This window comes from Halichoerus grypus, chromosome X (assembly GCF_964656455.1).
Source record: "Halichoerus grypus chromosome X, mHalGry1.hap1.1, whole genome shotgun sequence".
Lineage (NCBI taxonomy): Eukaryota > Metazoa > Chordata > Mammalia > Carnivora > Phocidae > Halichoerus > Halichoerus grypus.
The window spans coordinates 61,468,826-61,488,133 of record NC_135727.1 but is presented as its reverse complement, the minus strand read 5'-3'; the positions used below and the strand labels follow the sequence as shown (position 1 = coordinate 61,488,133).

At 38.2% G+C, this 19,308-nt stretch overlaps 1 pseudogene; it reads right to left on the bottom strand.

Annotated features, from left to right (window-relative positions):
• Positions 1 to 18,225: 18,225 nt before the first annotated feature.
• Positions 18,226 to 18,408, bottom strand: LOC144380637 (U4 spliceosomal RNA; annotated as a pseudogene).
• Positions 18,409 to 19,308: the final 900 nt, after the last annotated feature.

Sequence of the window (19,308 nt, the reverse complement as noted above, 5' to 3'; positions counted from 1 at the left end):
AGGGCCTGCTTAGTGGTCACATATTCTTTCAACTTCTGCCGGTCGTGGAAGCTCTGCATCTCTCCATCCATTCTAAATGAAAGCCTTGCCGGATAAAGTATTCTTGGCTGCATGTTCTTCTCATTTAGTACTCTGAATATGTCTTGCCAGCTCTTTCTGACTTGCCAGGTCTCTGTGGATAGGTTTGACGTTATTTTGATGTTCCTCCCTCTGTACGTAAGGAATCTCTTCCCCCTAACTGCCCTTAAGATGGTTTCCTTGGTTCTAAGATTTGGGATTTTTGCTATTACATGCCGGGTTGTTGGCCTGTTTTCCTTGATCTTGGGAGGGGTCCTCTCTGCCTCTAGGATGCAGATTTTTTTTTTCCTTCCCCAGATTAGGGAAGTTCTCAGCTACGATTTGCTCAAATACATCTTCTAGTCCTCTCTCTCTCTCCACTCCCTCCGGGATTCCAATTATTCTGACATTGGAATGCTTCATGCTGTCACTTATTTCTCTGATTCTATTTTCATGGATTCTGAGTTGTTTTTCCCTGGCCTCCTCTTTTCCCTCTTTATCTCTTATATTGTCTTCCAGTTCGCTTATTCACTCTTCTGCCTCAGTTACCCTAGCTGTTAGATTATCTAGATTGGATTGGATCACATTGATAGCATTTTTAAGTTCTGCCATTTCAGCTTTCATTTCTGCCCTTAGAGACTCTATGTTGCCATTAATTGATTTCTCCATTCTAGCCATTTTCTTCACAATTGCTAGCCTGAATTCCATCTCCGACATCTTGGTTATATCTGCATCCATTTGTAAATCTGCAGCTTAAGTCATAATCTCTGAGTCTTTTCTGTTTTGGGGGCTCCTCCTCCTATTCATTCTGTTGATGGGTGTTTGAGGGAATGTATAGAGTCCAAATTATTGACCAGAACCCAAGCACGATGCATGTGTTTTCTAGGGACCTAAGGGTTGCTGGCCTCTTGTTTTCCCAGCCTGTCTTCTGGGGGAGGGGACTGCCGTGCTGTTACTCCGGCAACCCTGTTTGGGCGGAGTTGCCCTGCCCCCCTGTGGCGGGGGATGGGCTCAGTGGGAATCAGTTTTTGGGGCCTTTGTTCTCTGGCGGCTTTCCCTGGTGGCTTTCCGTGTCTCTTCCATGAGTCAGAGCAGAAGAGATCATTTCTAACCCTCTGCCTCAGAGCAGAGACTGCAGTATGTTCTTTAGTGAGCTCTTCAGGCCATACTGTCTCCGTTTCTGTCCATGCTGCTATAAACTGCAGCGTCCTCGGTTGTGCACCCCTCCGCAGTGCTCCCAGTCCTGCCTCCAGGTCGGGGCACGTCTCTGCCCTTTGTGCTTCTAAAACCACCAGCTGCTCCCAGTTCACCCACATGACCCCGCCACTCAGGGTTTCCTCTCCAGAGGCTGCCCTAAATTCCTTTCTCTGCCGCTACCAGTCTGTGAGTCTGTGCCCCGTCCCCAGCACCTGAGGCTGTTGCTCACTGGTGGTGTAGGATCTCCATGGCCAGGAACCCTCCCGCTGCCTGTTATCCTCTGATATCTGCCCACAGAATCACGGCTCCCCACTTCGTACCTGAAAACCAACCTCCTGCGATATTCTGTTTGTTGAGATCCAGATCTTCTTACATCTTAGCCTGGTTTTGTGGGTGCTCAGAGTTGTCTGTAGATATCCAGCTCTGTTCTGGGGACTAGTTGAAATAGGGTCCCCTACTCCTCCAACATCTTTCCTCTCCCACTGGAAATGGAGGGTATTATGATAAACAAAATACATCAGTCAGAGAATGACAAATATCATGTTTCCACTCATATGTGGAGATTAAGAAACAAAACTGATGAAGATAGGAGAAGGGAAAGAAAAATAAGATAAGATAAACTCAGAAAGGGAGCAAACCATGGGAGACTCTTAACTCTAGGAAACAAACTGAAGGTTGATGGAGGGGAGGTGGGTAGGGTGATGGGGTAACTGGGTGATGGGCATTAACAAGGACACCTGAAGTAATGAGCACTGGGTGTTATATGCAACTGATGAATCACTAAACTCTACCTCTGAAACTAATAATACACTATATGTTAATTAATTGATTTTAAGTAAAAAAAAAGTCACACAGCCATATGTCTGCATACATAGATTATAAGCCATATTAATAAGATGCTAAGTAAAATGCATTTTATCTTCCTAACTTGACAATCATCCCTTCATTACAACTAAATTTAAAAACATGAGAAAAGCAAAAATTTTTGTATTTTAGGAGTAAAATATCACAAACTATAACATTTACTTACTGTGTACATCTGAATATCTTGTTAATGGGTTAATGATGTTTGAATGAGTAATAAAATAAAGGTATATATTATTTATAAATTATATAGATGCCATAAAACATTTTTTGTGCTAACTTAGGCAACTGATTTATCATAACCATGTGAAACATAATTTTGTTTAATTGAAAGTAATGAAAGCATTAAAATAAAAGCAATCATATTCAGAAATTAAAAAGCTTACTGTACTACCAAATTGAAACAGGAGATATAGAAAATCTGAAAAGACTCATAAGCAGCAAAGAAATTGAATCAGTAGTCAACAATCTCCCAATAAACAAGAGTCCATGACCAGATGGGTTCCCAGGGGAATTCTTTTTTTTTTTTTTTAAAGATTGTATTTATTTATTTGAGACAGAATGAGAGAGAGAGAGAGAGCACATGAGAGGGGGGAGGGTCAGAGGGAGAAGCAGACTCCCTGCCGAACAGGGAGCCCGATGTGGGACTCGATCCAGAGACTCCAGGATCATGACCTGAGCCGAAGGCAGTCGCTTAACCAACTGAGCCACTCAGGCGCCCTCCCAGGGGAATTCTACCAAACATTTAAAGAAGTAAATACCTATTCTTCTGAAACTGTTCCAAAAAAAAAAGAAAGAAAGAAAGAAAGAAAGAAATGAAAGGAAAACTTGCAATCTCATTCTATGAGGCCAGCATTACCTTAATCCCCAAACTATACAAAGACCACACTAAAAAAGAATTATCCACAAATATCCCTGATGAATATGGATGCAAAATTCTCAACAAGATACTAGCTAATTTAATAGTACATTAAAAGGATTATACACCACAACCAAGTGGGATTGATTCCTGAGCTGCAAGGGTGGTTCAACATCCACAAATCAATCAACGTGATATACCACATTCATAAAAGAAAAGATAGAAACATGTGATCCTCTCAATAGATACAGACAAAAAAAATTGACAAAATACAGCATCCTTTCTTGATAAATATCCTCAACAAAGTAAGAATAGAAGGAACATAACTCAACATCATAAAGGCCATATATGAAAGACCCACAGCGTATATCATCCTCGATGGGGAAAAACTGAGAGCTTTTCCCCTAAGGTCAAGAACAAGACAGGGATGTCCACTCTCACCACTGTTGTTCAACGTAGTATTAGAATTCCTAGTCTTAGCAATCAGACAACAAAAAGAAATAAAATGCATCCAAATCAGCCAGGAAGAAGTCAAACTTCCACTAGCTGCAGATGAAATGATACTCTAGGTAGAAAACCTGAAAGACTCCACCCAAAAATTGCTAGAATTGATACAGGAATTCTTCAAAGTCGCAAGATATAATTTCAATGCACAGAAGTCTGTTGCATTTATATACACCAAAAATGAAGCAACAGAAAAAGAAATCGAGGAATTGATCACATTTACAATTGCACCAAAAACCATAAGATACCTAGGAATAAACCTAACCAATGAGGTAAAAGATCTCTATGCTCAAAACAATAGAACACTTCTGAAAGAAATTGAAGAGGACACGAAAATATGGAAAACATTCCATGCTCATGGATTAGAAGAAAAAATATTGTTAAAATGTCTATACTACACAAAGCAGTCTACACATTCAATGCAATCCCTATGAAAATAACACCAGCATTTTTCACAGGGCTAGAACAAACAATTGTAAAGTTTGTGTGGAACCAGAAATGACCCTGAACAGCCAAAATAATGTTGAAACGGATAACCAAAGCTGGAGGCACCACAATGCCAGACTTCAAGCTGTATTACAAAGCTGTAATCATCAAGATGGTATGTTACTGGCACAAAACAGACACATAGATCAATGGAACAGAATAGAAAACCCAGAAATGGGCCCTCAACTAATCTTCAAGAGGAAAGAATATCCAATGGATAAAAGACAGTCTCTTCAACAAATGGTATTGGGAAAAGGGGACAGACACATGCAGAAGAATGAAACTGGACCACTTTCTTACACCATACACAAAAATAAACTCAAAATGGATGAAAGGCCTAAATGTGAGACAGGAATCCATCAAAATCCTAGAGAAGAACACAGGCAGCAACCTCTGACATCAGCCACATCAACTTCTTGATGGACAAGTCTCCAGAGGTAAAGGAAACAAAAGTGAAAATGAGCTATTAGGACTTCATCAGGATGAAAAGATTTTGCATAGCGAAGGAAACAATCAACAAAACTAAAAGGCATAGGGGAAGGGAGGGAAAAATAAAACAAGATGAAATTAGAGAAGGAGAAAAACCATAAGAGATTCTTAATCATAAGAAACAAACTGAGGGTTGCAAGAGGAGTGGTGGGTGGGGGGATTAGGTAATTGAGTGATGGACAGACATTAAAGAGGAAACATGATGTAATGAACACTGGGTATTATATAAGACTGATGAATCACTGAACTCTACCTTTGTTTTTTTTTTAAACTAATAGTACCCTATATGTTAATTATTTGGCTTTAAATTAAAAAAGGAAAACAAAAACAAAACAAAACAAAATAAAAAAAACAAAACAAAACAAATAAAAAACATACAAACTGTACATGACTGGAAAATGTGTAGTTGTTACCACAGGTAACAACATATAACAATAACAAATATGCTGGTGTATTTGTTACCACAAATATAATATAAAATTATAATTAACTCTAAAATATGTCAACCTCTTTGTAAAGGATTTTTGTTGCTGTTGTTTCCTTAAAAAAATACTTTTGTTTTTGTTTTTATTTTTCTCCCAATGTTATTTGTTTAGCTGACAGAATTGAGTTTATCCATAAGAATTTTAATTTTGATGTGTACCACAAAGAACTATTTTAGTTATTTATAACTTTGAATATTTAGTGACCTTAATTTTACCCTTTAAAAATAAATACACATTTAGGGCGCCTGGGTGGCTCAGTTGGTTAAGCGACTGCCTTCGGCTCAGGTCATGATCCTGGAGTCCCTGGATCGAGTCCCACATCGGGCTTCCTGCTCGGCAGGGAGTCTGCTTCGTCCTCTGACCCTATCCCCTCTCAGGTGTTCTCTCTCTCTCATTCTCTCTCTCTCAAATAAATAAATAAAATCTTTAAAAAAAAATAAAAATAAATACACATTTAAATAAATAATCTTCATAGGAAAGAATAAGAAATAGCAAAAAAAAATCAGTACACAATTTGAAGAAAATAAATTTTATTTTTTTAAAGAAAATAAATTTTATATTCATCCTCAAACCTCCATGTATCACCACTAAAATTATTTAAATAATAAATTTGTTGAAATTAAGCAAATAAAAGGCAACCAATGGGATGGGAGAAGATAATTGCAAATGACATATCAGATAAAGGACTAGTATCCAAAATCTATAAAGAATTTTTCAAACTTAACACCCCTCCCCCCAAAAAAAATCCACTCATAAATGGCAGAAGACATGAACAGACATTTCTCCAAAGAAGACACACAAATGGCTAACAGACCCATAAAAAAATGCTCAACATCCCTCATCATTAAGGAAATACAAATCAAAACTATAATGAGATTCCACCTCACAGTAGTCAGAATGGCTAAAAGTAACAACTCAGGAAACAACAGATGTTGGTGAGGATGTGGAGATAAGAGGAACTCTTTTACACTGTTGGTGGGAATGCAAACTGTTGCATCCACTTTGGAAAACAGTATGGAGGTTCTTCAAAATGTTAAAAATAGAAATACCTTACAACCCAGCAATTGCACTACTAGGTATTTACCCAAAGATATAAACATAGTGATTCAAAGGGGCACATGTACCCTGATTTTTATAGCATCAATGTCCACAATAGCCAAATTATGGAAAGAGCAGAGGTGTCCAACACAGATGAATGGATAAAGAAGAAGTGGTACACACACACACACACACACACACACACACACACACACTGGAATATTACCCAGCCATAAAAAAGAATTAAATTTTGCCATTTATAAGGACATGGATGGAACTAGGGAGTATTATGTTAAATGAAATAAATCAGTCAGAGAAAGACAAGTATATGATTTCACTCATATGTGGAATTTAAGAAACAAAACAAATGAACATAGGAGAAGGGAAGGAAAAATAAAATAAGATGAAGTCAGAGAGGTAGACAAGACATAAGAGACTCTTAGCTATAGAGAACAAGCTGAGGTTTGCTGGAGGGGAGATGGGTAGTGGGTTGTGGTAATTGGGTGTTGGGCATTAAGGAGAGCACTTGATGTAATGAGCACTGGATGTTACATGCAACTGATGAATCACTAAATTCTACTCTGAGATTAATAATCCACTATATGTTAACTAACTTGAATTTAATTAAAACAAAAAAGCTTACTGCACTATTATACAAACATATCTTAAAAATAAAATATAAAATTAAAATCATTTTATTAATATTTGCAATAGTTATTTTTACTAAAATATTCAAAATTATCTATTAAAATTAAGTCAAAATAGCTATCATAATATAGAATTAAAATAAAGTAAAATTGTCTATACAAAGCTGAATATGTTAACATTTTTAATTTAATTAGATCTTATTAAAATCTTTTACTCTGTGCAATTTTAGTGTGTAATATCATATAGGTACCAATGTGAAAATCCATGTAACCACGGTTTAGTCATGTTAAAGACAGACCACTATTAACTATATATATATATACAAAAATAAACTCAAAATGGATGAAAGGCCTAAATGTGAGACAGGAATCCATCAAAATCCTAGAGAAGAACACAGGCAGCAACCTCTGACATCAGCCACATCAACTTCTTGATATATATATATATATATATATATACACACATATATATATATATATACATATATATGCATATATGCATATATATGTTATGTGAATTGTTTAATACTGTGAAACGTTCCTCTCATAGTGCAAGTATTGAGAATAAATTGCTAATTTGTAAGTACCTCCAGAACTATGAAATGAACCAAGAATAGAATGCTTAGGACTACCAGGAAATTATACTTTCTTAGGCAAGAATTTGTTACATTTATTTAAGCGGGATTTGAAATGTTCATTAAATTGTATTTTCTTTCACTTAAATGCTTCACCTCTCAAAGTTTCTCTGCATGTTTAAGAAGAGTCCATCTCTGAAAGCAGCAGTGGCACCACTCAAAAATATTCACATCCTTCAGATTCTATTTTAAGGGCAATAATAAGAAATGAGGAAAATCTTTTTCTGGAGTGAGTGTCAATTGTGTGACAGTGAATGCTTGGTGTTGTAGGTTCAGCTGTGTACAGGATCATGAATGACAAAGATACCCATGGTAATGTAATACATTTTTTTATGCATTTATGAGATGAAATATCCTCTTAAGTAAAGAGCCCCTCTTGTCCAGGACCCATGATGGTATTACACATAAAAAATTAAGATTTTACTATTGAGAAGATTGCCTAGGAAATGGGTTTATTATAGGAAGGTAAGAGGACTCAATTCTGGGCCTTACAAAAAGTAAAATTTATTGTTCAGTAGAGGAATATACCTGGTAAAGGACACTAAGAAATGAGTAGCCATAAAGGCAGGAGGAAATACAGAAGACTGTGATGTAACAGACGTCAATGTAGAAATTTGTTTCAATAAGAAGGAAACGGTCAACATTGTAAAGTGTTATAGAAAGGTGAGACAAAATAGAAACTAAAAATAACTATTGGATTAGCCAGCACTGAGACGGTTGAATATAATACAAAGAGGACTTATGTACTCTTTACCCAATTTCTCCCCATGGTAATATCTTGAAAAACTGTAGTAAAACAACACAACTAAGATATTAACTTTTATACCATCAATAATATTGCAATAAGGTCATATGGTGACAGATGATGATTACACTTATCATGGCAAGCACTGAGTAATGTACAGAATTATTGAATCACTATGTTGTACACCTGAAACTAATATAACATTGTATGCCAACTATACTTCAATTATAAAAATTAAAAGAGATGTAGGCGGAGCAAGATGGCGGAGGAGTAGGAGACCTGGATTTCGTCTCCTCTCAGGAATTCAGCTGGATAGGGATCAAACCATTCTGAACACCTACAAACTCAACAGGAGATCAAAGAAAAGAATAGCAACAACTCTCTGAACAGAAAAGCGACCACTTTCTGGAAGGTAGGACGTGCGGAGAAGTGAATCCGAGGCGATATTCGGGAGGATAGACGGCGGGGGAGGGGCCTCCGTCGGCCGCTTCTGGCAAGTGATAGAGCAGCAGAGCACAAAATCGGAACTTTTAGAAGTCAGCTCCGCTGAGGGACGTCACTCTGGTGGCGAAGTGGGGGGTGGAACCCTCGCGGGTCAGTGTGGTCTCAGGACCCTCGGGGTCACAGAAAGACCGGGGGTGCCTGAGTGCGGCAGAGCTCCCAGGTATCGGAGCAGGGAAGCCGGCTGCAGAGACGGAGCCCAAGCGCGGGCTCTCAGCTCGGGGTTGCTATAAACCGTGATCCGCGGCACAGTCGGGCCACTGCTCCTCCAGCAGGGACCCAACAAGCGGCAGATCCGGGGAGACTCACCTTCTTTCCCCGGGAGGAGAGGTGCGGGAGCGCACCGCGGGGATCTGCTGGGTTTGGAGACTCCACCCGGGGTCGGGTGCCAGATAGAAAGGCGCGGTCACAGGCCGAGTGAGCGCGGAGTGTGGCCGGAGACTGGGGAGACGGGAGTGACTGACCGCTTTTCTCTGGGGGCTCGCTGAGGAGCGGGACCCCGAGTTCTCGGCTCCGCCGGGGCGGAGACTGGGAGGCTGCCATTTTCACTCTCCGCCTCCAAAGCTGTACGGAAAGCTTGCAGGGAACAAAAGCTCCGGAGAGCAAACCCGAGCAGATTACTTAGCCCGGACCGGCAAGGGCGGGGCAATTTTGCCTCCGGCAAAGACATTTGGGAACCACGGCAACAGGCCCCTCCCCCAGAAGATCAGCGAGAACAGCCAGCCAAGACCAAGTTTACCGATCAATGAGAACGGCAGAACTCCAGCGCTAGGGGAATACTGCACATAGAATTCATGGCTTTTTTACCATGATTCTTTAGTCTTTCAAAGTTAATTATTATTATTTTTTTTAACTTTTTTCTTTTTTCCTTTTTTCTTTTTTTTTGAATTTTTCTTTTTCCCTTTTTCAACCAACATCTTATCAATCCCTTTTTTAAAAAAAAAACATTTTTATTTTTTCATTTTTAAAGTCATATTCTATCCCTTCATAGTAGTTACCCGTATTTTTGGCATATATATATAAGTTGTTCTCTCTTTAAAATCTTGAGATAGTTTCTTCTAACAGATCAAAATATAATCTAAATCTCTAGTGTATGGTTTTTTTCTACTCCCCTGCCTGATCACATTCTCTCCCTTTTTTCTTTTTTTTTTTTTTTTAATCCTCTTCTTTCTTTTTTCAAACAACTTATCAAATCCTTTTTAAAAAAATTTTTTATAATTTCCATCTTTACAGTCATATTCCATCCCTTCATCATATCAACCCTTATTTTTGTACATATACAAGTTTTTCTTTCTTTAAAATTTTGGGAGGGACTTTCTTTTAACAGACGAAAATACACCCAAAATCTAGTGTGTGGCACTGATCTATAATCCAGCCTGATCATATTTGATCACATTCTGTTTTTGTTTTGTTTTGTTTTGTTCTGCTTTTGTTTGTTTTTATCTTTATCTTTTTCTTTTTTCTTTTTTTCTTTCCTTTTCTTTTTTCTCTCTTTCCCTTTCTTTTCCCACTGCTTCAGGTCTTTTCTGATTTGTTTAGAGTATATTTTCTGGGGACGTTGTTACCCTGCTAGCATTTTGTTCTCTCATTAATCTATTCTCCTCTGCACAAAATGACAAGACGGAAAAAATCACCTCAACAAAAAGAACAAGAGGTAGTACCGACTGCCAGGGACCTACTCAATACGGACATTAGTACGATGTCAGATCTAGAGTTCAGAATCATCACTTTAAAGATACTAGCTGGGCTTGAAAAAAACATGGAAGTTATTAGAGAAACCCTTTCTGGAGAAGTAAAAGAACTAAAATCGAACCAAGTAGAAATCAAAAAGGCTATCAATGAGGTGCAATCAAATATGGGGGCGCTAACTGCTAGGATAAATGAGGCAGAAGAAAGAATCAGTGAGATAGAAGACCAAATGATGGAAAATAAAGAAGCTGAGAAAAAGAGAGATAAACAACTACTGGATCACGAGGGCAGAATTCGAGAGATAAACGATACCATAAGACGAAACAACATTAGAATAATTGGGATCCCAGAAGAAGAAGAAAGAGAGAGAGGGGCAGAAGGTATAATGGAGCAAATTATAGCAGAGAACTTCCCTAATTTGGGGAAGGAAACAGGCATCAAAATCCAGGAAGCACAGAGAACCCCTCTCAAAATCAATAAAAATAGGTCAACACCCCGACATCTAATAGTAAAACTTACGAGTCTCAGAGACAAAGAGAAAATCCTGAAAGCAGCTCGGGAGAAGAGATATGTAACCTACAATGGTAGAAACATTAGATTGGCAACAGACTTATCCACAGAGACCTGGCAGGCCAGAAAGGACTGGCAGGACATATTCAGAGCACTAAATGAGAAAAATATGCAGCCAAGAATACTATATCCAGCTAGGCTGTCATTGAAAATTGAAGGAGAGATAAAAAGCTTCCAGGACAAACAAAAACTAAAGGAATTTGCAAACACGAAACCAGCCCTACAACAAATATTGAAAGGGGTCCTCTAAGCAAAGAGAGAGCCTAAAAGCAACATAGACCAGAAAGGAACACAAACAATATACAGTAACAGTCACTTTACAGGCAATACAATGGCACTGAATTCCTATCTTTCAATAGTTACCCTGAATGTAAATGGGCTAAATGCCCCAATCAAAAGACACAGGCTATCAGATTGGATTAAAAAACAAGACCCATCGATATGCTGTCTGCAAGAGACTCATTTTAGACCCAAAGACACCCCCAGATTGAAAGTGAGGGGGTGGAAAACCATTTACCATGCTAATGGACACCAAAAGAAAGCTGGGGTGGCAATCCTTATATCAGACAAATTAGATTTTAAACCAAAGACTGTAATAAGAGATGAGGAAGGACACTATATCATACTTAAAGGGTCTATCCAACAAGAAGATCTAACAATTGTAAATATCTATGCCCCTAACATGGGAGCAGCCAATTATATAAGGCAATTAATAACAAAAGCAAAGAAACACATCGACAACAATACAATAATAGTGGGGGACTTTAACACCCCCCTCACTGAAATGGACAGATCATCTAAGCAAAAGATCAACAAGGAAATAAAGACTTTAAATGACACACTGGACCAAATGGACTTCACAGACATATTCAGAACATTCCATCCCAAAGCAACGGAATACACATTCTTCTCTAGTGCCCATGGAACATTCTCCAGAATAGATCACATCCTAGGTCATAAATCAGGTCTCAACCGGTACCAGAAGATTGGGATCATTCCCTGCCTATTTTCAGACCACAATGCTTTGAAACTAGAACTCAATCACAAGAGGAAAGTCGGAAAGAACTCAAATACATGGAGGCTAAAGAGCATCCTACTGAAGAATGAATGGGTCAACCAGGAAATTAAAGAAGAATTAAAAAAATTCATGGAAACCAATGAAAATGAAAACACAACTATTCAAAATCTTTGGGATACAGCAAAGGCAGTCCTAAGAGGAAAGTATATAGCAATACAAGCCTTTCTCAAGAAACAAGAAAGGTCTCAAGTACACAACCTAACCCTACACCTAAAGGAGCTGGAGAAAGAACAGCAAATAAAGCCTAAACCCAGCAGGAGAAGAGAAATCATAAAGATCAGAGCAGAAATCAATGAAATAGAAACCAAAAGAACAGTAGAACAGATCAACGAAACTAGGAGCTGGTTCTTTGAAAGAATTAACAAGATTGATAAGCCCCTGGCCAGACTTATCAAAAAGAAAAGAGAAAGGACCCAAATCAACAAAATCATGAATGAAAGAGGAGAAATCACAACCAACACCAAAGAAATACAAACAATTATAAGAACATATTATGAGCAACTCTATGCCAGCAAATTAGATAACCTGGAAGTAATGGATGCATTCCTAGAGATGTATCAACTACCAAAACTGAACCAGGAAGAAATAGAACACCTGAACAGACCTATAACCACTAAGGAAATAGAAGCAGTCATCAAAAATCTCCCAAAACACAAAAGCCCAGGGCCAGATGGCTTCCCAGGGGAATTCTACCAAACATTTCAAGAAGAATTAATACCTATCCTTCTGAAACTGTTCCAAAAAATAGAAATGGAAGGAAAACTTCCAAACTCATTTTATGAGGCCAGCATTACCTTGATCCCAAAACCAGACAAAGACCCCATCAAAAAGGAGAATTACAGACCAATATCCCTGATGAACATGGATGCAAAAATTCTCACCAAAATACTAGCCAATAGGATCCAACAGTACATTAAAAGGATTATTCACCACGACCAAGTGGGATTTATCCCTGGGCTGCAAGGTTGGTTCAACATCCGCAAATCAATCAACGTGATACAATACATTAACAAAAGAAAGAACAAGAATCATATGATCCTCTCAATAGATGCAGAAAAAGCATTTGACAAAGTACAGCATCCTTTCTTGATCAAAACTCTTCAGAGTATAGGGATAGAGGGTACATACCTCAATATCATAAAAGCCATCTATGAAAAACCTACAGCGAATATCATTCTCAATGGGGAAAAACTGAGAGCTTTCCCCCTAAGGTCAGGAACGCGGCAGGGATGTCCACTATCACCACTGCTATTCAACATAGTATTGGAAGTCCTAGCCACAGCAATCAGACAACAAAAAGAAATCAAAGGCATCCAAATCGGCAAAGAAGAAGTCAAACTCTCACTCTTTGCAGATGATATGATACTTTATGTGGAAAATCCCAAAGACTCCACCCCAAAATTGCTAGAACTCATACAGGAATTCAGTCAAGTGGCAGGATATAAAATCAATGCACAGAAGTCAGTGGCATTCCTATACACCAACAACAAGTCAGAAGAAAGAGAAATTAAGGAGTCGATCCCATTTACAATTGCACCCAAAACCATAAGATACCTAGGAATAAATCTAACCAAAGAGGCAAAGGATCTGTACTCAGAAAACTATAAAATACTCATGAAAGAAATTGAGGAAGACACAAAGAAATGGAAAAACGTTCCATGCTCATGGATTGGAAGAACAAATATTGTGAAGATGTCAATCCTACCTAGAGCAATCTACACATTCAATGCAATCCCCATCAAAATACCATCCACTTTCTTCAAAGAAATGGAACAAATAATCCTAAAATTTGTATGGAACCAGAAAAGACCCCGCATAGCCAGAGGAATGTTGAAAAAGAAAAGCAAAGCTGGCGGCATCACAATTCCGGACTTCCAGCTCTACTACAAAGCTGTCATCATCAAGACAGTATGGTACTGGCACAAAAACAGACACATAGATCAATGGAACAGAATAGAGAGCCCAGAAATGGACCCTCAACTCTATGGTCAACTAATCTTTGACAAAGCAGGAAAGAATGTCCAATGGAAACAAGACAGTCTCTTCAACAAATGGTGTTGGGAAAATTGGACAGCCACATGCAGAAGAATGAAACTGGACCATTTCCTTACACCACACACAAAAATAGACTCCAAATGGTTGAAAGACCTCAATGTGAGACAGGAGTCCATCAACATCCTAAAGGAGAACACAGGCAGCAACCTCTTCGACCTCAGCCGCAGCAACTTCTTCCTAGAAACATCGCCAAAGGCAAGGGAAGCAAGGGCAAAAATGAACTATTGGGACTTCATCAAGATCAAAAGCTTTTGCAAAGCAAAGGAAACAGTCAACAAAACCAAAAGACAACTGACAGAATGGGAGAAGATATTTGCAAATGACATATCAGATAAAGGGCTAGTATCCAAAATCTATAAAGAACTCATCAAACTCAACACCAAAAGAACAAAGAATCCAATCAAGAAATGGGCAGAAGACATGAACAGACATTTTTCCAAAGAAGACATCCAAATGGCCAACAGACACATGAAAAAGTGTTCAATATCGCTCGGCATCAGGGAAATCCAAATCAAAACCTCAATGAGATACCACCTCACACCAGTCAGAATGGCTAAAATTAACAAGTCAGGAAATGACAGATGTTGGCGAGGATGCGGAGAAAGGGGAACCCTCCTACACTGTTGGTGGGAATGCAAGCTGGTGCAGCCACTCTGGAAAACAGTATGGAGGTTCCTCAAAAAGTTGAAAATAGAGCTACCATATGATCCAGCAATTGCACTACTGGGTATTTACCCCAAAGATACAAAAGTAGGGACCCGAAAGGCTACGTGCACCCCGATGTTTATAGCAGCAATGTCCACAATAGCCAAACTGTGGAAAGAGCCAAGATGTCCATCGACAGATGAATGGATAAAGAAGATGTGGTATATATATACAATGGAATATTATGCAGCCATCAAAAGGAATAAGATCTTGCCATTTGCAACGACGTGGATGGAACTGGAGGGTATTATGCTGAGCGAAATAAGTCAAACAGAGAAAGACATGTATCATATGACCTCACTGATATGAGGAATTCTTAATCTCAGGAAACAAACTGAGGGTTGCTGGAGTGGGGGGTGGGGTGGGAGGGATGGGGTGACTGGGTGATGGACACTGGGGAGGGTATGTGTTCTGGTAAGCGCTGTGAATTGTGCAAGACTGTTGAATCTCAGATCTGTACCTCTGAAACAAATAATGCAATATATGTTAAGAAAGAAAAAAAGAAGAAGAAGAATGTAGCAGGAGGGGAAGAATGAAGGGGGGGAAATCGGAGGGGGAGAAGAACCATGAGAGACAATGGACTCTGAAAAACAAACTGAGGGTTCTAGAGGGGAGGGGGTTGGGAGGATGGGTTAGCCTGGTGATGGGTATTGAGGAGGGCACGTTCTGCATGGAGCACTGGGTGTTATGCACAAACAATGAATCATGGAACACTATATCTAAAACTAATGATGTAATGTATGGGGATTAACATAACAATAAAAAAATTAAAAAAAAAAAAACTAATGATGTAATGTATGGTGATTAACATAACTTAATAAAAATAAATTTAAAAAAAAAAAATTAAAAGAAAATTACAGAAGAATCTTATCACCATAAGGATCCTTCCTGCTACACTTTCATAAGCCACACTCACTTTCCTCATTATTCTCCCACATTTCTCACTTCTGGCAATTGTTTTTCTTTTTTTTTTTTTTAAGATTTTATTTATTTATTTGAGAGAGAGAGAGAGAAACAACATGAGAGGGGATAGGGTCAGAGGGAGAAGCAGGCTCCCCGCCGAGCCGGGAGCCCGATGTGGGACTCGATCCCAGGACTCCGGGATCATGACCTGAGCCGAAGGCAGTCGCTTAACCAACTGAGCCACCCAGGTGCCCCGGCAATTGTTAATCTGTTATCTATTTCTATAATTCTGTCATTTTAGAAGGTTATGTAAATTAAATCATACAGCATGTAACCTCTTGGAAATAATTTTTTCAGTCAGCATGATTTCTTGGAGATTCATCCAAGTTGTGTGTATTAGGAGTTCATTCCTTTTTACTGTTGTGTAGTTCTATGAAAATATCACAATTTGCTTAACCACTCTCCTTTGAAGAACATCTAGGCTGTTTCCATTTTTGGGCTGTTACAAATAAAGCTGCAATGCATATTCATGTACAAGTTTTTATGTGAAAATAAGTTTTCAAATTCCTGTGATAAATGCCCCAAATTGCAATTACTAGATTGTATGAATATTTAATGTTTTGTTTTATAGGAAGCTGGCAAACTATTTTCCAGACTGGCTATACCACTTTAAATTACCACCAGCAATATATGAGTAATCCAAATTCCTTACATCTTCACCAGCGTTTGGTGTTGCCACCATTTTTTTTTAAGTTTGAACCATCATGATAGATGTGTAGTAATATCTCACTGTGGTTTTAATTTGTATTTATCTAATTGCTAGAGATATTGAATATCTTTTATGTATTTACTTGCCATCTGTATATCCTCTTTGGTAAAATTCCTGTTTATATCTTTTGTACATTTTCTAATTTGGACTCTTTTATTATGGACTATGTTCAGCTTCTTGCTGGGCCCTGCTAACACCAAGGATGAAGGGAAAGTAAAGTGCTGACTAGTCCTAACTTAAACCACTTTATTCAGTCTCATTCATCCCCAGTGTCAGTTGGAAAGGTCAGATATTTAGAGTGTTGTCTAGAATTTAGGGGTTCTTTTATTTGTTATTATAAAGAGGTTTGAGCATGTGAAAGCATTTATGAGAAAGATAGAGTCAAGAGAGAGAAACTAAATATGTAAAAGCAAGAAGGGGAAAAATTTTCCCCCCAGGGTTCATGTGAGCATGCATCAAGCCAATGTGCATTGTGAACCCTGGAGTGGGGGCAATTTGAGAACATAGCAGGGGAAATTTTTAGTATAATGTTACTGAGAATGTGGAAGGAATAGAATTCAGAACACAAGGAACTGACTTTTTTTAAAGATTTTATTTAAATTCAAGCTAGTTAACATATAGTGTGTTATTAGTTTTAAGGGTAGTATTTAGTGATTGATCAGTTGCATATGACACCCAGTGCTCATTACATCAAGTGCCCTCCTTAATGCTCATCACCCAATTACCCCATCCTCCCACCCCCACTCACCTCCCTCCCAGCAGAGGAATTCACTTTAAATAAGAGTTGATGCAACTCCTAATAATGTAATGTACGCAAAGAAAAGATGCAGATGCGAGAATGTTGGAATATTTGATAGCAGGAAGTTATGGAAAGGTTTCTTTTCTTACCTTCTTAACAAGTTCTAAAGGTAGAGTGCAGTATTGTTAAATATATGAAATTTTCTGATTACTTAAATTTACCTTTTTAAAGTAAAAATGAAGACTATCTGCTCAATGTCTAAAAAACAGGGAATTATAATGAGGAGCCAGCAATAGAGGTACTTTTAACAGTACAAATCCAAGGAAAAAAAGAGTTTCCAGGAAGATGTTACCAACAGTGTGAGGTATTATAAAGGTATCAAGAAGAAAAACACTGATTTAGCAAGAAAGAGGAGGTCATTGACAGTAAATTTGAACAGAACTGTGCATTTACGAATATGGGAGATAATACTAAGAAGGTAAGACTAGCAGTTGTTTTAGGTTTTGGTTATTTATTTTGATGTCATCCCCTAAATAGTGGAGAGTAATTGAAAGTCACTGAGTTGAAAATGTGCAAAATGAATTGGATCAAGACAGGGGGGACAAAAGCTATTGATATCCTGTTGTAGTAATCTGAGTCAAAGTTGAAGAGGGCTTGAATTAGAGCAGTAGCAGTAGAAATGGAAAAGAATGGGCAGATATGGCAAAAGCTACCACAGACAAATCATTAGAATCTGGTGACTAATTGGTAATTTTTTTTATTAAAGATTTTATTTATTTATTTGACACAGCGAGACATAGCGAGAGAGGGAACACAAGCAGAGGGACTGGTAGAGGGAGAAACAGGCTTCCCACGGAGCAGGGAGCCTGATGCGGGGCTCGATCCCAGGACCCTGGGATCATGACCTGAGCCGAAGGCAGACGCTTAATGACTGAGCCACCCAGGCGCCCCTATTTGGTAATTTTCCAATAATATATATTCCCTCAGATCATAAAGACAGGGATAAAGGATAAAAATGAGGTTATATTAATAATAATAATAAGGTATACTGCTCTGTGTTTCACCATCTCTGATAGTGCATGACCTCTAAATATTTTTAAAGCAAATCTCTTCAGTACAAACAAATACCCAGCACATTTAGGGTCTTCAGTATGTTTTTCTAGTATGGTCACAGGATTTTTCTGTAATGTTCACAAACAAATCTTCTATGAAGCCTTTGCTAATGACTAAAAATTGCACTGCTTGTGAAATTGTGTCCAGGGGCATTTCCCTTGCACTTAGTGTCCATGGCCATGATGACTTCTCATGGACATATTTGGGAAAAGTTTTCAATTAGCAACAATCGCGTCTCGGATAAACCACATCGGCTATGATGCTGCCACTGCGCAAAGCTCATGGACATTATTTGGTTTAAGATGCTCTTGTCCCTGAAACCATAGATTTTGCTGATATAGTTACAATTTCTATGTGACATAACAATGCTGTGTTTTTTGGAGGTCTCAGTTTTCACTTAAGTAAGGTTCTATACTGTGATGTCTTATGTCCAGATGTTTTATAGAGTTCGACGTAGCAACAATTCTTTTAAAATTTTTAGATTCCCTTTCAAGGCCTTAGGCATGAAAACAAAAATATGAGTGATGCTTCATCTTGTATTACTGCTACTAAGACTAACACGGGGCTCTGCCTGCAGTAGGTGCTTAATAAACAAATACTGTTTTATTTACATAACAGTTAATTTGGCATGACCACCATTTTAAGAGACAAGGATGGTATAGTTGGAACACATTTCCTTAAATAGTAGGATATGGAGAATGCTGGATTCAGAAGTTGTCTGGAGTCTCTCTTGATTCATATAAGAATTTGCTTACTTCCTGCAGATACTCATTTTCTATTCTTTCTTTCCATTCTGATATTGTCACATTTAGAATATATTCACAAGCTTGAACCTGTGATTGTTGCTTCCTCCATATATAAGAATTTTTGGAACATGGATTTCCTCAGTATGTGGACAGTTCTAGGGTTAATATTTCCTGGATCAATGCTATAGAATTTTGTTCAGTGATATCAATTATTACTTTGAATAGCTCCTTGCTAAGACAGAAACATATCTCCTATAAATTTACAAGTATTACTTATTTCTTGTATGTTCCCTTCTTTATAACAGGTAAAACCATAAGAGAGAAAAGCCCCCAAGACACATTTTTTATATGTGTCACTATTTTCAACATTTAAGCAGGTTTCATTTTCTTCTCTTTATGTCTGTGGATTGTTGATCAAGTAATCTCTTTCCATT